The sequence below is a fragment of the Rhopalosiphum padi genome, unplaced genomic scaffold (assembly GCF_020882245.1).
Source record: "Rhopalosiphum padi isolate XX-2018 unplaced genomic scaffold, ASM2088224v1 scaffold1, whole genome shotgun sequence".
NCBI lineage: Eukaryota > Metazoa > Arthropoda > Insecta > Hemiptera > Aphididae > Rhopalosiphum > Rhopalosiphum padi.
In genome coordinates, this window is record NW_026869996.1 from 97307 (window position 1) to 107435 (window position 10129).

General features: G+C 15.8%; 1 pseudogene across 1 annotated transcript; it reads left to right on the forward strand.

Annotated features, from left to right (window-relative positions):
• Positions 1-7881: 7881 nt before the first annotated feature.
• LOC132931283 (cytochrome b-like) lies at positions 7882-9457 on the forward strand (annotated as a pseudogene). The gene has a single exon (XR_009662420.1). The product of XR_009662420.1 is annotated as a cytochrome b-like (transcript).
• The last annotated feature ends 672 nt before the right edge of the window (positions 9458-10129 follow it).

A 10129-nucleotide genomic window follows, 5' to 3' on the forward strand; every position in this document is an offset into this window, starting at 1 on the left:
CATTAGATGACTGAAAAGCAAAGTAATGATCTCTTAAATCAAAATATAGTAAATTAGCAATTACTTCTAATGAAAGAGATTAGTTAAAGCATAACATTAATTTGTCAAATTAAAATTATTTATTAATATCACTTAATTCCTCAAATAGCACCAATTAATTGATTAATTTTATTCTTATTTTTTTTTTCTACATTTTATGTAATCATAAACTTACTATATTTTAATTTTATTAAAAACTTAAAAATTAATTTTTTTAAAAAAAATAACATAAAAAATTACAACAAATTTATTTAATATTTTTGACCCATCAACAACAATTTTTAATTTAGAAATAAATTGAATCAGAACTCTTTTAATCATTTTATTTATACCAAACTTTTTATGAATCTTACCAAATCGAATAAACTGATTATTATTTAAAATATTTAATATACTAAACAATGAAATACTAATACTTTATAAAATAAAAAAAACTAAATCTCCTGCATTTTTATTTATTTCACTTTTTATATTTATTCTACTTAATAATTTTTTTAGCTTATTCCCATATATTTTTTCATCATCAAGTCATATAGTATTTTCTGTTACTTTAGCTATTCCATTTTGAATATTTTTTATTATTTTGTCAACTTGTAAAAACACTAAAAATATAATTGCACACTTGATTCCTTTAAATACACCAATTTACCTAGCCCCATTAATAACAATTATTGAAACAATAAGAATTATTATTCGACCAATATCTCTTTCTATTCGTTTAACAGCTAATTTAATTGCAGGACATTTATTAATAACTCTATTAAATTTTAATTCACTTATAATTATTATTATTTTTATTCAAATATTTATAATAATTTTTGAATTATGCGTAGCTTTAATTCAAAGTTATGTATTCTCAATTCTTTCATCTTTATACTCTAGTGAATAATGATAAAAATTAATCAACCATATTTTATTTTAAGATTAAGTCCATGACCTATCTTAATAGCATTTAATACATTTAATTTAATAATTTCTAATATTATAATTATAAATTTTAAAATAAATATAATATCATTATTTAATCTACTAATAATTATTAGTATTTCTATCTTATGATGACGAGATGTAATTCGAGAAAGAACATTTCAAGGTAATCATAATTTTTATATTATAAATTTAATCAAATTTAGAATAATCTTATTTATTATCTCTGAAATATTTTTATTTATTTCTTTTTTTTGAAATTTTCTACACAATTCTTTAGCACCATCAATTGAACTAGGACTAAATTGACCACCAAAAAATATTATATTTTTCAATCCATTATTAATTCCTTTATTAAATACAATTATTTTATTAACATCAAGTTTTACTGTTACTTTAGCTCATCTTTACTTACTTAATAATTCTAAAAAAAAAACTATCATTTTTATAAATTTAACAATTATTTTAAGTATCTACTTTCTAATACTTCAAATATTAGAATATAAACAAGCTACATTTACATTCTCAGATTCAATTTTTGGTTCTTCTTTTTATATAGCAACAGGATTTCATGGTTTACATGTAATTATCGGAACAATTTTTTTAATTATCAATCTTATACGAATAATTAAACTTCACTTTTCTCATATTCATCATATCAGATTTGAATTAGGAGCTTGATATTGACATTTTATTGATATCATTTGACTATTTCTTTATATAACTTTTTATTGATGAAATAATTAATTTTATTAATATAAATTAGTATATTTGATTTCCAATCAAAAAGTTTAAAATTTAAATAAAATAATTATATTAAATTTAATTTCAATAATTGTAATATTTATTATTTTAATAATTCTTTTTATACTAATAATTATAATTAATATAAAAATAAAATTTAATTATAATAAGTCAGCACCCTTTGAATGTGGTTTTGACCCATTTAATAAATCACGAATCCCATTTTCATTAAATTTTTATTTAATTGCAATTATTTTTTTAATTTTTGATATCGAAATTTCAATTATTATACCAATAATTTTAAACTTTAAGATTTCAAACATAATTTACTTTAATTTAATGTTTATTATTTTTTTTATATTTATAATTATTACTATTTTTTATGAATGAAAATTTGGATCATTAAATTGAAAAATTTAAAGGATAATAGTTAAAATTTATAACATTTAATTTGCTTTTAAAAATTATTTTATAATTTATCTTAAATAAGAAGTAATAAATTACATATTAATTTCGACTTAATAATAGATTTTTTTAATCCTTATTTTTAATTGAAACCAAAATAGAGGTTTATTACTGTTAATAATAATATTGAAAAAAAAATTCCAATTAAAAAGATTTTTAAAAAAGAAGCTGCTAACTATCTTTTAAAGCATTATTAATGTTTAATCTTTAAATATTTATTAGTTTAAAATAAAACATTATATTTTCAATATAAAAATAATATATTATTTATAAATAATTTTTTAAAAAATAAAATTTTTAAAAATTTGCAAAGGTAGCTACCTTACCATAAAAAAAAATTAAAATTAAATCAAAATTTTACCTTTTTTTAAAAACACAAAAATAACCTTAACTAAGATTTAGTCTTTATTTCAAAATAAAACTTTTTTTTTAAAAAATAAAATTTTTAAAAATTTGCAAAGGTAGCTACCTTACCATAAAAAAAAATTAAAATTAAATCAAAATTTTACCTTTTTTTAAAAACACAAAAATAACCTTAACTAAGATTTAGTCTTTATTTCAAAATAAAACTTTTTTTTTAAAAAATAAAATTTTTAAAAATTTGCAAAGGTAGCTACCTTACCATAAAAAAAAATTAAAATTAAATCAAAATTTTACCTTTTTTTAAAAACACAAAAATAACCTTAACTAAGATTTAGTCTTTATTTCAAAATAAAACTTTTTTTTTAAAAAATAAAATTTTTAAAAATTTGCAAAGGTAGCTACCTTACCATAAAAAAAAATTAAAATTAAATCAAAATTTTACCTTTTTTTAAAAACACAAAAATAACCTTAACTAAGATTTAGTCTTTATTTCAAAATAAAACTTTTTTTTTAAAAAATAAAATTTTTAAAAATTTGCAAAGATAGCTACCTTACCATAAAAAAAAATTAAAATTAAATCAAAATTTTACCTTTTTTTAAAAACAAAAAAATAACCTTAACTAAGATTTAGTCTTTATTTCAAAATAAAACTTTTTTTTTAAAAAATAAAATTTTTAAAAATTTGCAAAGGTAGCTACCTTACCATAAAAAAAAATTAAAATTAAATCAAAATTTTACCTTTTTTTAAAAACACAAAAATAACCTTAACTAAGATTTAGTCTTTATTTCAAAATAAAACTTTTTTTTTAAAAAATAAAATTTTTAAAAATTTGCAAAGGTAGCTACCTTACCATAAAAAAAAATTAAAATTAAATCAAAATTTTACCTTTTTTTAAAAACAAAAAAATAACCTTAACTAAGATTTAGTCTTTATTTCAAAATAAAACTTTTTTTTTAAAAAATAAAATTTTTAAAAATTTGCAAAGGTAGCTACCTTACCATAAAAAAAAATTAAAATTAAATCAAAATTTTACCTTTTTTTAAAAACACAAAAATAACCTTAACTAAGATTTAGTCTTTATTTCAAAATAAAACTTTTTTTTTAAAAAATAAAATTTTTAAAAATTTGCAAAGATAGCTACCTTACCATAAAAAAAAATTAAAATTAAATCAAAATTTTACCTTTTTTTAAAAACAAAAAAATAACCTTAACTAAGATTTAGTCTTTATTTCAAAATAAAACTTTTTTTTTAAAAAATAAAATTTTTAAAAATTTGCAAAGGTAGCTACCTTACCATAAAAAAAAATTAAAATTAAATCAAAATTTTACCTTTTTTTAAAAACACAAAAATAACCTTAACTAAGATTTAGTCTTTATTTCAAAATAAAACTTTTTTTTTAAAAAATAAAATTTTTAAAAATTTGCAAAGGTAGCTACCTTACCATAAAAAAAAATTAAAATTAAATCAAAATTTTACCTTTTTTTAAAAACACAAAAATAACCTTAACTAAGATTTAGTCTTTATTTCAAAATAAAACTTTTTTTTTAAAAAATAAAATTTTTAAAAATTTGCAAAGGTAGCTACCTTACCATAAAAAAAAATTAAAATTAAATCAAAATTTTACCTTTTTTTAAAAACACAAAAATAACCTTAACTAAGATTTAGTCTTTATTTCAAAATAAAACTTTTTTTTTAAAAAATAAAATTTTTAAAATTATTTAAAAAATTTAAATTTACCTTTATATCTTCAATATAATGCTCTATAATTAAGCTATTCAAATTTAATAATTAAAAAATAAAATAATTAAAAATCATAAAAAAAATAATAAAATATAAACCTTATAACTATTTAAAAAAATATTTTGACTAAATAAAATTAATTTTTTAAAAAAAAAAATTAAACCTCTATTTAAATTATATTCAATTCAACCAACCTCGAAAACTTTTAAAGAAAAAAAACCAACATAAAGAAAATTATTTAAAAAAAAATTAACCTTAAAAAATAATAAATTTCATATTATACCAAAAAAAAAAACATTAAATAAAGAAATAAAATAACTTATAGAAAATAAAAAATTATTAAGTTCAAAAAAAAATCAAATTCTAAAAAATAAAATTAAAACTCTTAAAATTTTAAATTTAAATTCTAATAAAATTAAATCAAACTTATAAAATATCAATCATATAAAAAAAGAACCAAAAAAAATTATAATAAATCTAATAAATATTATTCTAATAATCAAAATTTTTCTTTCAAATTTAACAATTATTATATAATTATATATAGAAAAATTTATTATTATTAAATAATAAATTACACGAATAGAATAAAAAAAAGTTAAAAAAAAAGAAAATAAAAAAAAAAAAAAAAAAAAAAAAATTTAAATTTATTATTAAAAAATATTCAAAAATTAAATCCTTTGAATAAAAACTACAAAAAAAAGGAAAACCACATAAAGACATTAAAGTAAATATAAAAATTAAACCACAAAAAGGTAAATAATCAATTAAACCACCCATTTTACGAATATCTTGATTATTATTTATATTTAAAATTAAAATCCCAGCTCTTAAAAATATTATAGATTTAAATAAAGCATGTATTAATAAATAAAAAAAACATATATCAATTTTACCTAAACATAAAATTATAAATATAAATCTTATTTGTCTTAAAGTAGAAAAAGCAATAATTTTCTTTAAATCAAATTCAAAAATTGCATTCAAACCAGCTATTAATATTGTCAAACAAGAAATTACTATTAAATAATTTAAAAAAGAAAAATTTAAAAAAATTTCATTAAAACGAATTATTAAGTAAATACCAGCAGTAACTAAAGTAGAAGAATGAACTAATGAAGAAACAGGAGTAGGGGCTGCTATAGCTAAAGGAAGTCAAGAAGAAAAAGGAATCTGAGCTCTCTTAGTTAAAGAAGCTATTATAATTATCAATATAATAAAAAATAAATAATTTAAATTAACATAATAATCAATTAAAATAAAATTTCAAGAACCAAAATTTAATATTCAAATTATAGATATAATAATAAATAAATCACCTAAACGATTTAAAATAACTGTTACTAAACCTGAACTATAAGATTTTTTATTTTGATAAAAAACAACTAAACAAAAAGAAACCATCCCTAAACCATCCCAACCTAATAAAATTCTAATCAAATTAGGACTAATAACCAAAAAAAATATAAATATAATAAAAAAATTTATTAATATTAAAAATCGACTCTTATTAAAATCATAATTTATATATTCTATACTATATAATAAAATTATAGAAGAAATTAAAAAAACAAAAGAAATAAATATTAAAGATATTCAATCTATTAAAATAACATATAAAACTATACAAGAATTAAAAAAAAAAAATATATATTCAATAAAATAAAATTTATCAAAATAAATCATTAATAAACCTATAATAAAAAAAACTACAAATAAAATAAAATAAAAAAAAAAAAAAAAAAAAAAAAAATTAAATTTAATTATTTAAATATAAAAATATAATCTTTAATTCCACAAATTAATATTTTAAATAAACTATTTAAATAACAAAATAATTCTATAATTAAAAAAATTAAATTTAATGGAACTCAATGCATAAATAATAATATATATTCTCTTAAATTAATATAAACTAAATAATTTATATTAAAAAATAATTTACCATATTGAGTATATAAATATAAATATAAACTATATAAAAATATTAAAATTATAATTAAAAAATATAATATATAAAAATAATCTAATCAAATTATTAAACTAATTAATAAAAATAATTCACCAAATAAATTTAAAGATGGGGGAAAAGATATATTTGAAGAACATAATAAAAATCACCAAAATGATAAAACAGGATAAATATTAATTAAACCCTTATTTAAAAATAAACTTCGACTTTTAAAACGTAAATAACAAATATTTCTTAAACAAAATAAACCAGAAGAACATAAACCATGGCCAAATATTAAAATTAATGAACCAAAATAACCACAATTATTTAAAGTTAAAAACCCAATAATTACTAAAGCTATATGAACAACAGAAGAATAAGCAATCAAAATTTTTAAGTCTCTCTGAAAAAAACAAACTAATCTTAAAACCAATATACCTAATAAACATAAAGAAATAAATAAATAATTAAATTTTAAGTTAACTTTAAAAACTAATATTAAAACATGATAAATACCAAAACCACCTAATTTTAATATAATCCCAGCTAAAATTATTGAACCACTAATAGGAGCCTCAACATGAGCCTTTGGAAGTCAAATATGAAATATAAATAAAGGTATCTTAACTAAAAAAATTATTATTAAAAATAAATAATAATAAAAATTTAAATTATATAAGTAATCATAATAATATATAAATATAAAATTAAAATTATTTAAACTCAATAAACAAGAAAAAAAAGGTAAAGAAAAAAAAATTATATAAATAAATAAATAAAAACCAGCCTTAAAACGCTCATATTGATAACCTCAACCATAAATTAAAATAATAACAGGAATTAAATTAATTTCATAAAAAATATAAAATAAAATAAAATTATTTCTAAAAAAACAAAAATAAAAAATAATAATAAAAATAAATATTAAAAAATTAAAATACTTTAAATAATTATTCTTAAGACTAAATCTAGAAATATAAACTAATCTAATAATTCAAACACCTAATATAAATATCAAATAAGAAAATATATCTATACCAAATAAATAACTAACATTTAAAAAATAATTAAACATAGGTATCTTGAAATATATAAAAAAAAAAAAAAAAAAAAAAAAATTCTGGGCTAATCATCATCTTTTAAAATTAAGACTAAAAAAAATCATACTAAATAAAATTAATATTAAAATTATTAACATTGTAAAATTATTAATGACTTTAAGTAATCATTACCATATATACGAACTATTAAAATCAAAATTGTTAAACCTAAAACTCTTTCACTAATACAAAAAATAAAAAAAATTAATAATAAAACATATTGTTTAATAAATATTATTAAATTTAATAAAAATAATAAAGATAAAATTAATAATAAATATTCTAATCCTAAAAGTATTATTAATAAATGATTAAAATTAAAAATATAAAATAAAACTCCAGAAAATAATATAAATATTAATACTAAAATAAATAAATTTATCATTTTAATAGTTTAAAAAAAACATTGATATTGTAAATCAAAATTATAAAATTATTTAAAATAAATCAGTATAAATATATACATATTATCATTAATCTCCAAAATTAATATTTTAATTAAAATATATACTGAATTTTAAAATTTATTTTATTAACTAATTTAACCATAGCAATTTTATTAACTATAATAAAATCACCAATTAGATCAAACTTAATCATTTTAATTCAAACTATAACTTTAACATTAATAATTAATATAATTACTAAAACAGCATGAATTTCATTTATAGTATTTATCTTATACATTGGAGGATTAATAATTATTTTTTTATATATTTCAAGAATTGCTTTTAATGAATTAAATATTAATAAAAATTATAAAATTATAATTTATAAATTAACATTAATTTTAATGTTAATCTTTTATTTAAAATTAAATCTCAATCTTGAAAATTTCAATTATGAAAATAAATTTATATTTGAAGATAATTTTAATTTATTAAATATATTCATAATACCAAATAATTTAATAATTTATTTAATTATCTTAATCCTTTTTTTTATATTAATTTTAATTATTTGAATACTAAAAATTAATAAAGGACCAATTCGACAAAAAAATAATTAATGAAAAAAAATATACTAAAAACTTTATCCCCAATATTAAATTTACCTACACCAGCTAGAATTAGTTTTATATGAAATTTTGGATCTTTATTAATAATTTGTTTAATTAATCAAATTTTAACAGGATTATTTTTAGCCTTCCATTATAAAACAGATATTAATTTAGCTTTTCAAAGAATTATTAATATAAATCGAAATATTAACTTTGGATGATTAATCCGATCTTTCCATGCAAATGGGGCTTCTATATTTTTTATTATAATTTATATTCATATTAGACGAGGTATCTATATAAATTCTTTCAACTTTAAAATAACATGAATTATTGGAGTAATTTTATTATTATTAACAATAATAACAGCATTTGTAGGTTATGTATTACCATGAGGACAAATATCATTTTGGGGGGCAACAGTAATCACAAATTTATTATCAGCAATTCCTTATTTAGGAAATTCAATTGTTATTTGAATTTGAGGGGGATTCTCAATTAATAATGCTACATTAACACGATTTTTCTCAATCCATTTTATTTTACCATTTATTATTATTTTATTTACTTTTATTCACTTATTCTTTCTTCATTTAACAGGTTCTAATAATCCACTAGGAATTAATAGAAATTTTGATAAAATTACTTTTTCTCCATATTTTCTAATTAAAGATTTAATTGGATTAATCATATTTATATGAATATTTTTTATTTTAGCTTTAATTTTTCCATACCTACTAAATGATCACAATAATTTTATTATAGCAAATTCAATAATTACACCAAATCACATTCAACCAGAATGATATTTTTTATTTTCTTATTCAATTTTACGAGCAATCCCTAATAAATTAGGAGGGGTTATTGCTTTAATACTTTCAATTTTAATTTTATTAATCTTACCTATATTAAACAATAAAAATTTTTTAAGAAATAAATTTTACCCATTAAATAAATTTTTATTCTGAATATTTATTATAACATTTTTTATTTTAACCTGAATTGGGATACAACCAGTTGAATACCCATTTATTACAACAGGGCAAATTTTTACAACAATTTATTTTTCTTACTTTTTCATTAACTTTTATATCATAAAGTTATGAGATAAATTATTAATTTAGTTAATTAATTTATTTAAAATATTTATTTTGAAAATAAAAAATAGAATTTAATTCTATTAACTTAATACTTAAATTAATGATATAAGTTAAATAATTTAATAGAAAAATTAAAGACAAATAAAAATAAAGACAAAGGTAAAATTAATTTCCAAACTAAATATATTAATTTATCATAACGAAATCGTGGTAAAAACCCACGTAATCAAATAACTATAAATATAAAAATCAAAATAAAAATATTTAAATAAAATTTATTTATTATCAAACCAAAAAACATTTCACATAATAGTATCCCTATAAATATAATTCTTATATATTCAGATATAAAAATAAAAATAAAAGATAAACTTCTAAATTCAATATTAAATCCAGAAACTAATTCTGATTCACCCTCAGAAAAATCAAAAGGAGAACGATTTATTTCAGCTAAAAATCTAATTAATAATAAAATAAACAAAAAAAAAAGAAAAAAAAAAAATTTTAAATTAATTTGATAGATATAAAAATCATTTAAATTAAAACTATTAATTAAAAATATTAAATTTATAATAATAATTATTATTCTAACTTCATATGAAATCATTTGAGAAATAAACCGAATTATACCTAAAACTGAATAATTAGAATTCGAAGATCATCTAATTATTAAAAAAATATAAACTATTAAACTT